We start from the raw sequence: 17,500 nt of genomic DNA on the forward strand, positions 1-17,500 counted from the left end.
CGAGCTGGGCGGTAACTCGGGTTAGTCTGGGGAGACTCGCGGTGGACAGGGGGGCGCGAATCCGGCCGGGCGGCCCCATCGATTAAGCATTGGTAGGGAGCCGAGGATGAGCCGTGCGAAGTGGCCTCGGAGGCGGTCCGTGGGGGACGACGGGGGGGGACGGGCGTCGGCCCTCCGGCCCGAGCAGAGAACGTTCGGTCACCCAAGCGGGAATCTGCGCCCCGGCCCGAGTCGGACTCGGTCGGTGCGGCCCGCTGAGGCCCTCAACTATTCCCGTACGCGGGGGTCGGGAGCTGCGGCGCTGCGCCGGCGACTTACCCGCGCGAGGCACGCACTGCGTGCGGCCAGGATGCGGAGTTGGATCGGCGCTGGTTGGGAACCCTCGGGGAACGAAGGCGGACGGCGGCCAGCCGGCGCCGACGAACCCGTCGGGGAGGGGGCTGGTGGCAGGCGCGATCGGCACTATTGCTGACTGCCGGGAGGGAAGCTGCGCCCCGGCCGAGTCAGACTCAGCCGTTGCGGCCCCCCCGAGCCCGCAGCGCGTAGCCATACGCCCCCCCGATGCGGAGCGACAGACGCCCCCGCGACCGCGGTTGGTCGGGAAGGCTTTTCGGATAGAGGTCGGACGGTGTGTGTGTGGACGGCTTCCCGTGGTGCCGCCGCTATCAAGCCGGAGGGTTTGAGAAACGACATTCGCGGAAGGACCGGCGCGGCCGGCGGACGCTCGCACGCGCGGCGCCCGACACTCAGCCGCTCGCTCGGCCTCCGTGGATCGTGGCTAGGTGGGATGGATGCCAAACCGGGTCGTCTCGGTCTCGCCGCAGTACGGTCGCGCCGGGGCCTGCGGGGCGGCGCGGGGAGCGCACGCTCACGCGGCGGCCGGGGCGCTAGAGTGCGACCCGCAGTGGGTAGGAACCGTCCACCCGACGTCGGACGAGCCGAGGCCGATGGAGGCCCTACCAAGGCGGGTCATGAGTGCCAGTCGGTCAGTTGGGTGAGGGGGTACTCGGAGGCCCGCCGGGAGCAGACGGGCGACCGGGGATGGGGGGCGTACGCGGGCGGGCGCCGGGAGAAGACGGCCCGTCCGGGGTCGAATCTCGGCCTGTGTTTTCGGAGCCGGCCGGGCATCACGCTCCCTCCTTGGATGGACAACATTCGTAGTTGACACTTTGTGTCATTTTATCCGAGCGGGCGGGCGCCTCGAGAGGCGGACCGTCCGGGGCGACTCTCGGCCTGTGTTTTCGGAGCCGGCCGGGCATCACGCTCCCTCCTTGGATGGACAACATTCGTAGTTGACACTTTGTGTCATTTTATCCGAGCAGACGGGCGCCGCGAGGCGGACCGTCCGGGGCGACTCTCGGCCTGTGTTTTCGGAGCCGGCCGGGCCTCACGCTCCCTCCTTGGATGGACAACATTCGTAGTTGACACTTTGTGTCATTTTATCCGAGCAGACGGGCGCCGCGAGGCGGACCGTCCGGGGCGACTCTCGGCCTGTGTTTTCGGAGCCGGCCGGGCATCACGCTCCCTCCTTGGATGGACAACATTCGTAGTTGACACTTTGTGTCATTTTATCCGAGCAGACGGGCGCCGCGAGGCGACCGTCCGGGGCGACTCTCGGCCTGTGTTTAAGGAGCCGGCCGGGCATCACGCTCCTTCCTTGGATGGACAACATTCGTAGTTGACACTTTGTGTCATTTTATCCGAGCGGGCGGGCGCCGCGAGGCGGACCGTCCGGGGCGACTCTCGGCCTGTGTTTAAGGAGCCGGCCGGGCATCACGCTCCTTCCTTGGATGGACAACATTCGCAGTTGACACTTTGTGTCATTTTATCCGAGCAGACGGGCGCCGCGAGGCGGACCGTCCGGGGCGACTCTCGGCCTGTGTTTTCGGAGCCGGCCGGGCATCACGCTCCCTCCTTGGATGGACAACATTCGTAGTTGACACTTTGTGTCATTTTATCCGAGCAGACGGGCGCCGCGAGGCGACCGTCCGGGGCGACTCTCGGCCTGTGTTTAAGGAGCCGGCCGGGCATCACGCTCCTTCCTTGGATGGACAACATTCGTAGTTGACACTTTGTGTCATTTTATCCGAGCGGGCGGGCGCAGCGAGGCGGACCGTCCGGGGCGACTCTCGGCCTGTGTTTAAGGAGCCGGCCGGGCATCACGCTCCTTCCTTGGATGGACAACATTCGCAGTTGACACTTTGTGTCATTTTATCCGAGCAGACGGGCGCCGCGAGGCGGACCGTCCGGGGCGACTCTCGGCCTGTGTTTTCGGAGCCGGCCGGGCATCACGCTCCCTCCTTGGATGGACAACATTCGTAGTTGACACTTTGTGTCATTTTATCCGAGCAGACGGGCGCCGCGAGGCGGACCGTCCGGGGCGACTCTCGGCCTGTGTTTAAGGAGCCGGCCGGGCATCACGCTCCTTCCTTGGATGGACAACATTCGCAGTTGACACTTTGTGTCATTTTGTTCGGCCTGTGTTTAAGTAGGCGGCCGTCCTCCACTCGGTCCGTGTTTAAGGAGCGACACTCGCGCTCCGGTTCGGCCTGTATTTAGGGAGGCGGCCGTCCTCCGCTTGGTCTGTGTTAAGGGCGACACTCTGTCCATGTTTGAGGAGCCTGGCCCTGACGCTCCTCTCCGGCCTGTGTTTAAGGAGGCGGCCGTCCTCCCCTTGGTCCGTGTTAAGGGCGACACTCGGTCCATGTTTGAGGAGCCTGGCCCTGACGCTCCTCTCCGGCCTGTGTTTAAGGAGGCGGCCGTCCTCCCCTTGGTCCGTGTTAAGGGCGACACTCGGTCCATGTTTGAGGAGCCTGGCCCTGACGCTCCTCTCCGGCCTGTGTTTAAGGAGGCGGCCGTCCTCCCCTTGGTCTGTGTTAAGGGCGACACTCGGTCCATGTTTGAGGAGCCTGGCCCTGACGCTCCTCTCCGGCCTGTGTTTAAGGAGGCGGCCGTCCTCCCCTTGGTCCGTGTTAAGGGCGACACTCGGTCCATGTTTGAGGAGCCTGGCCCTGACGCTCCTCTCCGGCCTGTGTTTAAGGAGGCGGCCGTCCTCCCCTTGGTCCGTGTTAAGGGCGACACTCGGTCCATGTTTGAGGAGCCTGGCCCTGACGCTCCTCTCCGGCCTGTGTTTAAGGAGGCGGCCGTCCTCCCCTTGGTCTGTGTTAAGGGCGACACTCGGTCCATGTTTGAGGAGCCTGGCCCTGACGCTCCTCTCCGGCCTGTGTTTAAGGAGGCGGCCGTCCTCCCCTTGGTCCGTGTTAAGGGCGACACTCGGTCCATGTTTGAGGAGCCTGGCCCTGACGCTCCTCTCCGGCCTGTGTTTAAGGAGGCGGCCGTCCTCCCCTTGGTCCGTGTTAAGGGCGACACTCGGTCCATGTTTGAGGAGCCTGGCCCTGACGCTCCTCTCCGGCCTGTGTTTAAGGAGGCGGCCGTCCTCCCCTTGGTCTGTGTTAAGGGCGACACTCGGTCCATGTTTGAGGAGCCTGGCCCTGACGCTCCTCTCCGGCCTGTGTTTAAGGAGGCGGCCGTCCTCCCCTTGGTCTGTGTTAAGGGCGACACTCGGTCCATGTTTGAGGAGCCTGGCCCTGACGCTCCTCTCCGGCCTGTGTTTAAGGAGGCGGCCGTCCTCCACTTCCTTCCATGCACCACCACATTCGCAGTTGACACTTTGCCATTTTTTCAGAGAGGTGACACTTAGTCGTTTTTTCGAAAGTTGACACTTAGTCGTTTTTTCGAAAGTTGACACTTTGCCGTTTTTTCAGAGAGGCGACACTTAGTCGTTTTTTCGAAAGTTGACACTTAGCCGTTTTTTCGAAAGTTGACACTTAGCCGTTTTTTCGAAAGTTGACACTTAGCCGTTTTTTCGAAAGTTGACACTTAGTCACTTTTTCGCCACAGTGACACCTCCAGCGCGTGCCACGGCGCTTTTCAGGTCTTCTATCCGACCTTGTGCTGTCGAGGACGGCGTGTCCGACGCCGTGGGGAGACCAGCACCATCTCCTCCATACTCGTAAACGGGGTGCTTTGGAAAACGGGGGGAAAGTCGATGAGTACACTGACTACTGGGACCATTTCATTGTACTCTGGCGCACCTGAAGACCAAAAAAGGTACTGCACCTTAGCCCGGGTACCTCACCCCCTGGTACCTCGAGGAGAACTTAGAAAAATTTCGACAAATTTTTGGTGAGCTCCAGGGAGAGAGGCTGATTTTTCGCTTTTTGAGGCCGACCGCCGAACCGGCGCGGGGCGGACTCACAAGCCCCCCAGAGCCGTGGGCACTTAGTCGTTTTTTCAGAGAGGCGACACTTAGTCGTTTTTTCAGAGGCGACACTTAGTCGTTTTTTCGAAAGTTGACACTTAGCCGTTTTTTCGAAAGTCGACACTTAGCCGTTTTTTTGGAAAGTTGACACTTAGTCGTTTTTTCGAAAGTTGACACTTAGTCGTTTTTTCGCCACAATTGGCTCTGAGCTCCAGGGGGAGAGCCTGGTTTTGCCTTATTTCAGGCCGGCTGGGGAACCGGCGCGGGTCGGATGCACGAGCCCGGCAGAGCCGTGGGCACTTAGAAAATTTTCGCCGATTAAGCTGGGACCTCCAGGCGGAGACCGGCATTCCTCGTCCTCGGGGTTCGACCCAGGAACCGGCGCTGGGCAGACGCCGTAGCCACGCAGAGCCGTGGGCACTTAGAAAATATTCGCCAAGTTGGCTCTGAGCTCCAGGCGGAGAGGCTGGTTTTGCCTTATTTCAGGCCGGCTGGGGAACCGGCGCGGGTCGGATGCACGAGCCCGCAGAGCCGTGGGCACTTTGCCATTTTCTCAGAGTCGACACTTAGTCGTTTTTTCAGAGAGGCGACACTCTGTCGTTTTTTCGAAAGTTGACACTTTGCCGTTTTTTCAGAGAGGCGACACTTAGCCGTTTTTTCGAAAGTTGACACTTAGCCGTTTTTTCGAAAGTCGACACTTAGCCGTTTTTTCAGAGATGTGACACTTAGAAACTTTTTGCCAAGTTGGCTGTGAGCTCCAGGAGGAGACCGTCATTTTTCGTCATTCGAGGCCGACTGCGGAACCGGCGCTGGGCGGACGCCAAAGCTCGGCAGGGCCGTGGGCACTTAGAAACTTTTTGCCAAGTTGGCTGTGAGCTCCAGGAGGAGACCGTTATTTTTCGTCATTCGAGGCCGACTGCGGAACCGGCGCTGGGCGGACGCCAAAGCTCGGCAGGGCCGTGGGCACTTAGAAACTTTTTGCCAAGTTGGCTGTGAGCTCCAGGAGGAGACCGTTATTTTTCGTCATTCGAGGCCGACTGCGGAACCGGCGCTGGGCGGACGCCAAAGCTCGGCAGGGCCGTGGGCACTTAGAAACTTTTTGCCAAGTTGGCTGTGAGCTCCAGGAGGAGACCGTCATTTTTCGTCATTCGAGGCCGACTGCGGCACCGGCGCTGAGCGGACGCCAAAGCTCGGCAGGGCCGTGGGCACTTAGAAACTTTTTGCCAAGTTGGCTGTGAGCTCCAGGAGGAGACCGTTATTTTTCGTCATTCGAGGCCGACTGCGGAACCGGCGCTGGGCGGACGCCAAAGCTCGGCAGGGCCGTGGGCACTTAGAAACTTTTTGCCAAGTTGGCTGTGAGCTCCAGGAGGAGACCGTCATTTTTCGTCATTCGAGGCCGACTGCGGCACCGGCGCTGAGCGGACGCCAAAGCTCGGCAGGGCCGTGGGCACTTAGAAACTTTTTGCCAAGTTGGCTGTGAGCTCCAGGAGGAGACCGTTATTTTTCGTCATTCTAGGCCGACTGCGGAACCGGCGCTGGGCGGACGCCAAAGCTCGGCAGGGCCGTGGGCACTTAGAAACTTTTTGCCAAGTTGGCTGTGAGCTCCAGGAGGAGACCGTTATTTTTCGTCATTCGAGGCCGACTGAGGAACCGGCGCTGGGCGGACGCCAAAGCTCGGCAGGGCCGTGGGCACTTAGAAACTTTTTGCCAAGTTGGCTGTGAGCTCCAGGAGGAGACCGTCATTTTTCGTCATTCGAGGCCGACTGCGGCACCGGCGCTGAGCGGACGCCAAAGCTCGGAAGGGCCGTGGGCACTTAGAAACTTTTTGCCAAGTTGGCTGTGAGCTCCAGGAGGAGACCGTCTTTTTTCGTCATTCGAGGCCGACTGCGGAACCGGCGCTGGGCGGACGCCAAAGCTCGGCAGGGCCGTGGGCACTTAGAAACTTTTTGCCAAGTTGGCTGTGAGCTCCAGGAGGAGACCGTTATTTTTCGTCATTCGAGGCCGACTGCGGAACCGGCGCTGAGCGGACGCCAAAGCTCGGCAGGGCCGTGGGCACTTAGAAACTTTTTGCCAAGTTGGCTGTGAGCTCCAGGAGGAGACCGTTATTTTTCGTCATTCGAGGCCGACTGCGGAACCGGCGCTGGGCGGACGCCAAAGCTCGGCAGGGCCGTGGGCACTTAGAAACTTTTTGCCAAGTTGGCTGTGAGCTCCAGGAGGAGACCGTCATTTTTCGTCATTCGAGGCCGACTGCGGAACCGGCGCGGGTCGGATGCACGAGCCCGCAGAGCCGTGGGCACTTTGCCACTTTTTCGCCACAATTGGCTGTGAGCTCCAGGAGGAGACCGTTATTTTTCGTCATTCTAGGCCGGTTGCAGAACCGGCGCGGCTCGGATGCACGAGCCCGCAGAGCCGTGGGCACTTAGAAAATTTTCAGAGAGGCGACACTTTGCCATTTTTTCAGAGAGGTGACACTTAGTCGTTTTTTCGAAAGTTGACACTTAGCCGTTTTTTCGAAAGTTGACACTTAGTCGTTTTTTCGAAAGTTGACACTTAGTCGTTTTTTCGCCAAAGTGCCCACCTCCAGCGCGTGCCACGGCGCTTTCCAGGTCTTCTATCCGACCTTGTGCTGTCGAGGACGGCGTGTCCGACGCCGTGGGGAGACCAGCACCATCTCCTCCATACTCGTAAACGAGGTGCTTTGGAAAACGGGGGGAAAGTCGATGAGTACACTGACTACTGGGACCATTTCATTGTACTCTGGCGCACCTGAAGACCAAAAAAGGTACTGCACCTTAGCCCGGGTACCTCACCCCCTGGTACCTCGAGGAGAACTTAGAAAAATTTCGACAAATTTTTGGTGAGCTCCAGGGAGAGAGGCTGATTTTTTGCTTTTTGAGGCCGACCGCCGAACCGGCGCGGGGCGGACTCACAAGCCCCGCAGAGCCGTGGGCACTTAGTCGTTTTTTCGAAAGTTGACACTTAGCCGTTTTTTCGAAAGTTGACACTTAGCCGTTTTTTCGAAAGTCGACACTTAGCCGTTTTTTCGAAAGTTGACACTTAGTCGTTTTTTCGCCGATTTTGCTGGGACCTCCAGGCGAGGACCGGCGTTTTTCGTCTTCCGGGTCCGACCCGGGAACCAGCGCCGAGCGGACACATTCGCTCGCTAGTGCCGTTGGCACTTAGAAAATTTTTCGTTTGTCATGAGCTCCGGGCGGAGACCGGCGTTTTTCGTCTTCCGGGTTCGACCCGGGAACCAGCGCCGAGCGGACACATTCGCTCGCTAGTGCCGTTGGCACTTAGAAAATTTTTCGTTTGTCATGAGCTCCGGGCGGAGACCGGCGTTTTTCGTCTTCCGGGTTCGACCCGGGAACCAGCGCCGAGCGGACACATTCGCTCGCTAGTGCCGTTGGCACTTAGAAAATTTTTCGTTTGTCATGAGCTCCGGGCGGAGACCGGCGTTTTTCGTCTTCCGGGTCCGACCCGGGAACCAGCGCCGAGCGGACACATTCGCTCGCTAGTGCCGTTGGCACTTAGAAAATTTTTCGTTTGTCATGAGCTCCGGGCGGAGACCGGCGTTTTTCGTCTTCCGGGTTCGACCCGGGAACCAGCGCCGAGCGGACACATTCGCTCGCTAGTGCCGTTGGCACTTAGAAAATTTTTCGTTTGTCATGAGCTCCGGGCGAGGACCGGCGTTTTTCGTCTTCCGGGTTCGACCCGGGAACCAGCGCCGAGCGGACACATTCGCTCGCTAGTGCCGTTGGCACTTAGAAAATTTTTCGTTTGTCATGAGCTCCGGGCGGAGAGCGGCGTTTTTCGTCTTCCGGGTTCGACCCGGGAACCAGCGCCGAGCGGACACATTCGCTCGCTAGTGCCGTTGGCACTTAGAAAATTTTTCGTTTGTCATGAGCTCCGGGCGAGGACCGGCGTTTTTCGTCTTCCGGGTTCGACCCGGGAACCAGCGCCGAGCGGACACATTCGCTCGCTAGTGCCGTTGGCACTTAGAAAATTTTTCGTTTGTCATGAGCTCCGGGCGGAGAGCGGCGTTTTTCGTCTTCCGGGTTCGACCCGGGAACCAGCGCCGAGCGGACACATTCGCTCGCTAGTGCCGTTGGCACTTAGAAAATTTTTCGTTTGTCATGAGCTCCGGGCGAGGACCGGCGTTTTTCGTCTTCCGGGTTCGACCCGGGAACCAGCGCCGAGCGGACACATTCGCTCGCTAGTGCCGTTGGCACTTAGAAAATTTTTCGTTTGTCATGAGCTCCGGGCGGAGACCGGCATTTTTCGTCATTCGAGGCCGACGGGGGAACCAGCCGGAGCGGACACGTTTGCTCGGAAGAGCCGTTGGCACTTAGAAAAAATTCCGTGTCTCGTGAGCTCCAGGGGGGACAGGCTGGTTTTATTCATCCGTAGCCGACATGGGAACCAGCGCGGAGCGGATTGGTGTTGCGCTGCCATATACCTCATCTCTCTCAGGAGTCCCCCCCTTATACGTGCCGATGGTGTTTTGGAAAACGGGGGGTAACTGGATGAGTACACTGACTAGGGGGACCAGTACACTAGCGAGTGGGACCAGTACACTGACTAGTGGGACCAACACACTATGAGCGCCTGGTACCTAAAATGGAAGTATAGAGGCCGAATTTCGGGCAAGATCACGCCGGGTTAGGCTTCCAGGACCTCGGCTAAGCAATTTTAACGGGTCGCCCGGTTCTTTTTTGATCCAGCCCGGTTCTTTTTTTATCCAGCCTGGTTCTTTTTACACTTCCAGCTGGAGCTCGGGAGCGGCTTTTTGCACAAGATCACGCCGTGTTAGGCTTCCAGGACCTCGGCTAAGCAATTTTAACGGGTCGCCCGGTTCTTTTTTGATCCAGCCCGGTTCTTTTTTTTATCCAGCCTGGTTCTTTTTACACTTCCAGCTGGAGCTCGGGAGCGGCTTTTTGCACAAGATCACGCCGTGTTAGGCTTCCAGGACCTCGGCTAAGCAATTTTAACGGGTCGCCCGGTTCTTTTTTGATCCAGCCCGGTTCTTTTTTTTATCCAGCCCGGTTCTTTTTACACTTCCAGCTGGAGCTCGGGAGCGGCTTTTTGCACAAGATCACGCCGTGTTAGGCTTCCAGGACCTCGGCTAAGCAATTTTAACGGGTCGCCCGGTTCTTTTTTGATCCAGCCCGGTTCTTTTTTTTATCCAGCCTGGTTCTTTTTACACTTCCAGCTGGAGCTCGGGAGCGGCTATTTGCACAAGATCACGCCGTGTTAGGCTTCCAGGACCTCGGCTAAGCAATTTTAACGGGTCGCCCGGTTCTTTTTTGATCCAGCCCGGTTCTTTTTTTTATCCAGCCCGGTTCTTTTTACACTTCCAGCTGGAGCTCGGGAGCGGCTTTTTGCACAAGATCACGCCGGGTTAGGCTTCCAGGACCTCGGCTAAGCAATTTTAACGGGTCGCCCGGTTCTTTTTTGATCCAGCCCGGTTCTTTTTTTTATCCAGCCCGGTTCTTTTTACACTTCCAGCTGGAGCTCGGGAGCGGCTTTTTGCACAAGATCACGCCGTGTTAGGCTTCCAGGACCTCGGCTAAGCAATTTTAACGGGTCGCCCGGTTCTTTTTTGATCCAGCCCGGTTCTTTTTTTTATCCAGCCCGGTTCTTTTTACACTTCCAGCTGGAGCTCGGGAGCGGCTTTTTGCACAAGATCACGCCGGGTTAGGCTTCCAGGACCTCGGCTAAGCAATTTTAACGGGTCGCCCGGTTCTTTTTTGATCCAGCCCGGTTCTTTTTTTATCCAGCCCGGTTCTTTTTACACTTCCAGCTGGAGCTCGGGAGCGGCTTTTTGCACAAGATCACGCCGTGTTAGGCTTCCAGGACCTCGGCTAAGCAATTTTAACGGGTCGCCCGGTTCTTTTTTGATCCAGCCCGGTTCTTTTTTTTATCCAGCCCGGTTCTTTTTACACTTCCAGCTGGAGCTCGGGAGCGGCTTTTTGCACAAGATCACGCCGGGTTAGGCTTCCAGGACCTCGGCTAAGCAATTTTAACGGGTCGCCCGGTTCTTTTTTGATCCAGCCCGGTTCTTTTTTTATCCAGCCCGGTTCTTTTTACACTTCCAGCTGGAGCTCGGGAGCGGCTTTTTGCACAAGATCACGCCGTGTTAGGCTTCCAGGACCTCGGCTAAGCAATTTTAACGGGTCGCCCGGTTCTTTTTTTTATCCATCCCGGTTCTTTTTTTATCCAGCCCGGTTCTTTTTACACTTCCAGCTGAAGCTCGGGAGCGGCTTTTTGCACAAGAACACGCCGTGTTAGGCTTCCAGGACCTCGGCTAAGCAATTTTAACGGGTCGCCCGGTTCTTTTTTGATCCAGCCCGGTTCTTTTTTTTATCCAGCCCGGTTCTTTTTACACTTCCAGCTGGAGCTCGGGAGCGGCTTTTTGCACAAGATCACGCCGGGTTAGGCTTCCAGGACCTCGGCTAAGCAATTTTAACGGGTCGCCCGGTTCTTTTTTGATCCAGCCCGGTTCTTTTTTTTATCCAGCCTGGTTCTTTTTACACTTCCAGCTGGAGCTCGGGAGCGGCTATTTGCACAAGATCACGCCGTGTTAGGCTTCCAGGACCTCGGCTAAGCAATTTTAACGGGTCGCCCGGTTCTTTTTTGATCCAGCCCGGTTCTTTTTTTTATCCAGCCCGGTTCTTTTTACACTTCCAGCTGGAGCTCGGGAGCGGCTTTTTGCACAAGATCACGCCGGGTTAGGCTTCCAGGACCTCGGCTAAGCAATTTTAACGGGTCGCCCGGTTCTTTTTTGATCCAGCCCGGTTCTTTTTTTTATCCAGCCCGGTTCTTTTTACACTTCCAGCTGGAGCTCGGGAGCGGCTTTTTGCACAAGATCACGCCGTGTTAGGCTTCCAGGACCTCGGCTAAGCAATTTTAACGGGTCGCCCGGTTCTTTTTTGATCCAGCCCGGTTCTTTTTTTTATCCAGCCCGGTTCTTTTTACACTTCCAGCTGGAGCTCGGGAGCGGCTTTTTGCACAAGATCACGCCGGGTTAGGCTTCCAGGACCTCGGCTAAGCAATTTTAACGGGTCGCCCGGTTCTTTTTTGATCCAGCCCGGTTCTTTTTTTATCCAGCCCGGTTCTTTTTACACTTCCAGCTGGAGCTCGGGAGCGGCTTTTTGCACAAGATCACGCCGTGTTAGGCTTCCAGGACCTCGGCTAAGCAATTTTAACGGGTCGCCCGGTTCTTTTTTGATCCAGCCCGGTTCTTTTTTTTATCCAGCCCGGTTCTTTTTACACTTCCAGCTGGAGCTCGGGAGCGGCTTTTTGCACAAGATCACGCCGGGTTAGGCTTCCAGGACCTCGGCTAAGCAATTTTAACGGGTCGCCCGGTTCTTTTTTGATCCAGCCCGGTTCTTTTTTTATCCAGCCCGGTTCTTTTTACACTTCCAGCTGGAGCTCGGGAGCGGCTTTTTGCACAAGATCACGCCGTGTTAGGCTTCCAGGACCTCGGCTAAGCAATTTTAACGGGTCGCCCGGTTCTTTTTTTGATCCAGCCCGGTTCTTTTTTTATCCAGCCCGGTTCTTTTTACACTTCCAGCTGGAGCTCGGGAGCGGCTTTTTGCACAAGATCACGCCGGGTTAGGCTTCCAGGACCTCGGCTAAGCAATTTTAACGGGTCGCCCGGTTCTTTTTTTTTATCCAGCCCGGTTCTTTTTTGATCCAGCCCGGTTCTTTTTACACTTCCAGCTGGAGCTCGGGAGCGGCTTTTTGCACAAGATCACGCCGTGTTAGGCTTCCAGGACCTCGGCTAAGCAATTTTAACGGGTCGCCCGGTTCTTTTTTTGATCCAGCCCGGTTCTTTTTTTATCCAGCCCGGTTCTTTTTACACTTCCAGCTGGAGCTCGGGAGCGGCTTTTTGCACAAGATCACGCCGGGTTAGGCTTCCAGGACCTCGGCTAAGCAATTTTAACGGGCCGCCCGGTTCTTTTTTTTATCCAGCCCGGTTCTTTTTTGATCCAGCCCGGTTCTTTTTACACTTCCAGCTGGAGCTCGGGAGCGGCTTTTTGCACAAGATCACGCCGTGTTAGGCTTCCAGGACCTCGGCTAAGCAATTTTAACGGGCCGCCCGGTTCTTTTTTGATCCAGCCCGGTTCTTTTTTTATCCAGCCCGGTTCTTTTTACACTTCCAGCTGGAGCTCGGGAGCGGCTTTTTGCACAAGATCACGCCGTGTTAGGCTTCCAGGACCTCGGCTAAGCAATTTTAACGGGTCGCCCGGTTCTTTTTTGATCCAGCCCGGTTCTTTTTTTTATCCAGCCTGGTTCTTTTTACACTTCCAGCTGGAGCTCGGGAGCGGCTTTTTGCACAAGAACACGCCGTGTTAGGCTTCCAGGACCTCGGCTAAGCAATTTTAACGGGTCGCCCGGTTCTTTTTTGATCCAGCCCGGTTCTTTTTCCACTTCCAGCTGGAGCTCAGCAGCGGCTTTTTGCACAAGATCACGCCGGGTTAGGCTTCCAGGACCTCGGCTAAGCACTTCTAACGGGTCGCCCGGTTCTTTTTTTGAACCAGCCCGGTTCTTTTTACACTTCCAGCTGGAGCTCAGCAGCGGCTTTTTGCACAAGATCACGCCGGGTTAGGGTTCCAGGACCTCGGCTAAGCAATTTTAACGGGCCGCCCGGTTCTTTTTTTGATCCAGCCCGGTTCTTTTTACACTTCCAGCTGGAGCTCAGCAGCGGCTTTTTGCACAAGATCACGCCGGGTTAGGCTTCCAGGACCTCGGCTAAGCACTTCTAACGGGCCCTGGTCCACCCCTGCCAGCGCATTTCAAAACTTGGCATTAATTTCGACCTAAGAGACGAAGTCTGATTTTTTTCTACCACTTGGGCGGCCTTTTTGCACCCAGAACACCCGCACCGGCACCATAAATTCGAAGGGTGCCGAGTGCGTCGGCGCAGATTCTGCGACGGAGTGACACTTCCCTCTTGTGGACATTCGGCGGTAGGTGAAATGCGCACTCGGTCTTCTCTTTTCTTTTCCTTCCAGTGAAACTTTGGCAACATTCTGCGAGCTGCTGGCTTCCAGAACCTCGGCCAAGCAGGTGGAGGATTTTTTTCCACTTCCAGCTGGAGGTGAGGAGGGACTTTTTGGGCAAGATCACGCCGACTTAGCAAGCAAGGTGGAAGTGCCAGCATGCAGTGGCTGGAAGTGTGGATGTGGAGCTCCAGCACCCTCCCTGCCTATGGAAGTGTGGAGCTCCAGCACCCTCCCTGCCTATGGAAGTGTGGAGCTCCAGCACCCTCCCTGCCTATGGAAGTGTGGAGCTCCAGCACCCTCCCTGCCTATGGAAGTGTGGAGCTCCAGCACCCTCCCTGCCTATGGAAGTGTGGAGCTCCAGCACCCTCCCTGCCTATGGAAGTGTGGAGCTCCAGCACCCTCCCTGCCTATGGAAGTGTGGAGCTCCAGCACCCTCCCTGCCTATGGAAGTGTGGAGCTCCAGCACCCTCCCTGCCTATGGAAGTGTGGAGCTCCAGCACCCTCCCTGCCTATGGAAGTGTGGAGCTCCAGCACCCTCCCTGCCTATGGAAGTGTGGAGCTCCAGCACCCTCCCTGCCTATGGAAGTGTGGAGCTCCAGCACCCTCCCTGCCTATGGAAGTGTGGAGCTCCAGCACCCTCCCTGCCTATGGAAGTGTGGAGCTCCAGCACCCTCCCTGCCTATGGAAGTGTGGAGCTCCAGCACCCTCCCTGCCTATGGAAGTGTGGAGCTCCAGCACCCTCCCTGCCTATGGAAGTGTGGAGCTCCAGCACCCTCCCTGCCTATGGAAGTGTGGAGCTCCAGCACCCTCCCTGCCTATGGAAGTGTGGAGCTCCAGCACCCTCCCTGCCTATGGAAGTGTGGAGCTCCAGCACCCTCCCTGCCTATGGAAGTGTGGAGCTCCAGCACCCTCCCTGCCTATGGAAGTGTGGAGCTCCAGCACCCTCCCTGCCTATGGAAGTGTGGAGCTCCAGCACCCTCCCTGCCTATGGAAGTGTGGAGCTCCAGCACCCTCCCTGCCTATGGAAGTGTGGAGCTCCAGCACCCTCCCTGCCTATGGAAGTGTGGAGCTCCAGCACCCTCCCTGCCTATGGAAGTGTGGAGCTCCAGCACCCTCCCTGCCTATGGAAGTGTGGAGCTCCAGCACCCTCCCTGCCTATGGAAGTGTGGAGCTCCAGCACCCTCCCTGCCTACGGAAGTGTGGAGCTCCAGCACCCTCCCTGCCTACGGAAGTGTGGAGCTCCAGCACCCTCCCTGCCTATGGAAGTGTGGAGCTCCAGCACCCTCCCTGCCTATGGAAGTGTGGAGCTCCAGCACCCTCCCTGCCTATGGAAGTGTGGAGCTCCAGCACCCTCCCTGCCTATGGAAGTGTGGAGCTCCAGCACCCTCCCTGCCTATGGAAGTGTGGAGCTCCAGCACCCTCCCTGCCTATGGAAGTGTGGAGCTCCAGCACCCTCCCTGCCTATGGAAGTGTGGAGCTCCAGCACCCTCCCTGCCTATGGAAGTGTGGAGCTCCAGCACCCTCCCTGCCTATGGAAGTGTGGAGCTCCAGCACCCTCCCTGCCTATGGAAGTGTGGAGCTCCAGCACCCTCGCTGCCTATGGAAGTGTGGAGCTCCAGCACCCTCCCTGCCTATGGAAGTGTGGAGCTCCAGCACCCTCCCTGCCTATGGAAGTGTGGAGCTCCAGCACCCTCCCTGCCTATGGAAGTGTGGAGCTCCAGCACCCTCCCTGCCTATGGAAGTGTGGAGCTCCAGCACCCTCCCTGCCTATGGAAGTGTGGAGCTCCAGCACCCTCCCTGCCTATGGAAGTGTGGAGCTCCAGCACCCTCCCTGCCTATGGAAGTGTGGAGCTCCAGCACCCTCCCTGCCTATGGAAGTGTGGAGCTCCAGCACCCTCCCTGCCTATGGAAGTGTGGAGCTCCAGCACCCTCCCTGCCTATGGAAGTGTGGAGCTCCAGCACCCTCCCTGCCTATGGAAGTGTGGAGCTCCAGCACCCTCCCTGCCTATGGAAGTGTGGAGCTCCAGCACCCTCCCTGCCTATGGAAGTGTGGAGCTCCAGCACCCTCCCTGCCTATGGAAGTGTGGAGCTCCAGCACCCTCCCTGCCTATGGAAGTGTGGAGCTCCAGCACCCTCCCTGCCTATGGAAGTGTGGAGCTCCAGCACCCTCCCTGCCTATGGAAGTGTGGAGCTCCAGCACCCTCCCTGCCTATGGAAGTGTGGAGCTCCAGCACCCTCCCTGCCTATGGAAGTGTGGAGCTCCAGCACCCTCCCTGCCTATGGAAGTGTGGAGCTCCAGCACCCTCCCTGCCTATGGAAGTGTGGAGCTCCAGCACCCTCCCTGCCTATGGAAGTGTGGAGCTCCAGCACCCTCCCTGCCTATGGAAGTGTGGAGCTCCAGCACCCTCCCTGCCTACGGAAGTGTGGAGCTCCAGCACCCTCCCTGCCTATGGAAGTGTGGAGCTCCAGCACCCTCCCTGCCTATGGAAGTGTGGAGCTCCAGCACCCTCCCTGCCTATGGAAGTGTGGAGCTCCAGCACCCTCCCTGCCTATGGAAGTGTGGAGCTCCAGCACCCTCCCTGCCTATGGAAGTGTGGAGCTCCAGCACCCTCCCTGCCTATGGAAGTGTGGAGCTCCAGCACCCTCCCTGCCTATGGAAGTGTGGAGCTCCAGCACCCTCCCTGCCTATGGAAGTGTGGAGCTCCAGCACCCTCCCTGCCTATGGAAGTGTGGAGCTCCAGCACCCTCCCTGCCTATGGAAGTGTGGAGCTCCAGCACCCTCCCTGCCTATGGAAGTGTGGAGCTCCAGCACCCTCCCTGCCTATGGAAGTGTGGAGCTCCAGCACCCTCCCTGCCTATGGAAGTGTGGAGCTCCAGCACCCTCCCTGCCTATGGAAGTGTGGAGCTCCAGCACCCTCCCTGCCTATGGAAGTGTGGAGCTCCAGCACCCTCCCTGCCTATGGAAGTGTGGAGCTCCAGCACCCTCCCTGCCTATGGAAGAGCCACCTCCGCGGGCATGCTGCTCAACCACGCCGGCCCAGAGTTCCAGCCGCTCGGCTACACTCTCTCACAAGCCCCGCCTGGAGCTCCCCAGCCCACCCCTGGTACCTCAACTACCGAGGCCAGCCGCTCGACCAGGCCGGCCCAGAGTTCCAGCCGCTCGGCTTCACTCTCTCACAAGCCCCGCCTGGAGCTCCCCAGCCCGCCCCTGGTACCTCAACTACCGAGGCCAGCCGCTCGACCAGGCCGGCCGAGAGTTCCAGCCGCTCGGCTTCACTCTCTCACAAGACCCGCCTGGAGCTCCCTGCCCCACCCCTGGTACCTCAACTACCGAGGCCAGCCGCTCGACCACGCCGGCGCAGAGTTCCAGCCGCTCGGATAAGCTCTGTCACTCACCCGCCGCGCAGCCACCGGTAACGGGGAAATGTCGCCGCCTGGCGGACACGCCGTTGTAAATGAATGGGCTTTCGCACTTAGTGCAATTTTCGCCAACTCTCTGACTGGAGCTATGGAAGTATGGAGCTATGGAGCCACCAGCCACCCAGGCTGGAGCTATGGAGCCATGGAGCTCTGGTGCTATGGAGCTCTGGAGGTATGGAGCTATGGAGCTATGGAGCTATGGAGCTATGGAGCCCTGGAGCTCTGGAGGTATGGAGCTATGGTGCTATGGAGCTCTGAAGCCATGGAGCTCTGGTGCTATGGAGCTCTGGAGCTCTGGAGGTATGGAGCTCTGGAGGTATGGAGCTATGGAGCCCTGGAGCCCTGGAGCTATGGAGCCCTGGAGCTATGGAGCCCTGGAGCCCTGGAGCTATGGAGCCCTGGAGCTATGGAGCTATGGAGCCCTGGAGCTATGGAGCTATGGAGCTCTGGTGCTATGGAGCTATGGAGCTCTGGTGCTATGGAGCTATGGAGCTCTGGTGCTATGGAGCTATGGAGCTCTGGTGCTATGGAGCTATGGAGCTCTGGTGCTATGGAGCTATGGAGCTCTGGTGCTATGGAGCTATGGAGCTCTGGTGCTATGGAGCTATGGAGCTCTGGTGCTATGGAGCTATGGAGCTCTGGTGCTATGGAGCTATGGAGCTATGGAGCTCTGGTGCTATGGAGCTATGGAGCTCTGGTGCTATGGAGCTATGGAGCTCTGGTGCTATGGAGCTATGGAGCTCTGGTGCTATGGAGCTATGGAGCTCTGGTGCTATGGAGCTCTGGTGCTATGGAGCTATGGAGCTCT

This window comes from Syngnathus leptorhynchus, unplaced genomic scaffold (genome assembly GCF_054491065.1).
Source record: "Syngnathus leptorhynchus isolate UIUO unplaced genomic scaffold, UIUO_Slep HiC_scaffold_62, whole genome shotgun sequence".
NCBI classification, from domain to species: Eukaryota; Metazoa; Chordata; class Actinopteri; order Syngnathiformes; family Syngnathidae; genus Syngnathus; species Syngnathus leptorhynchus.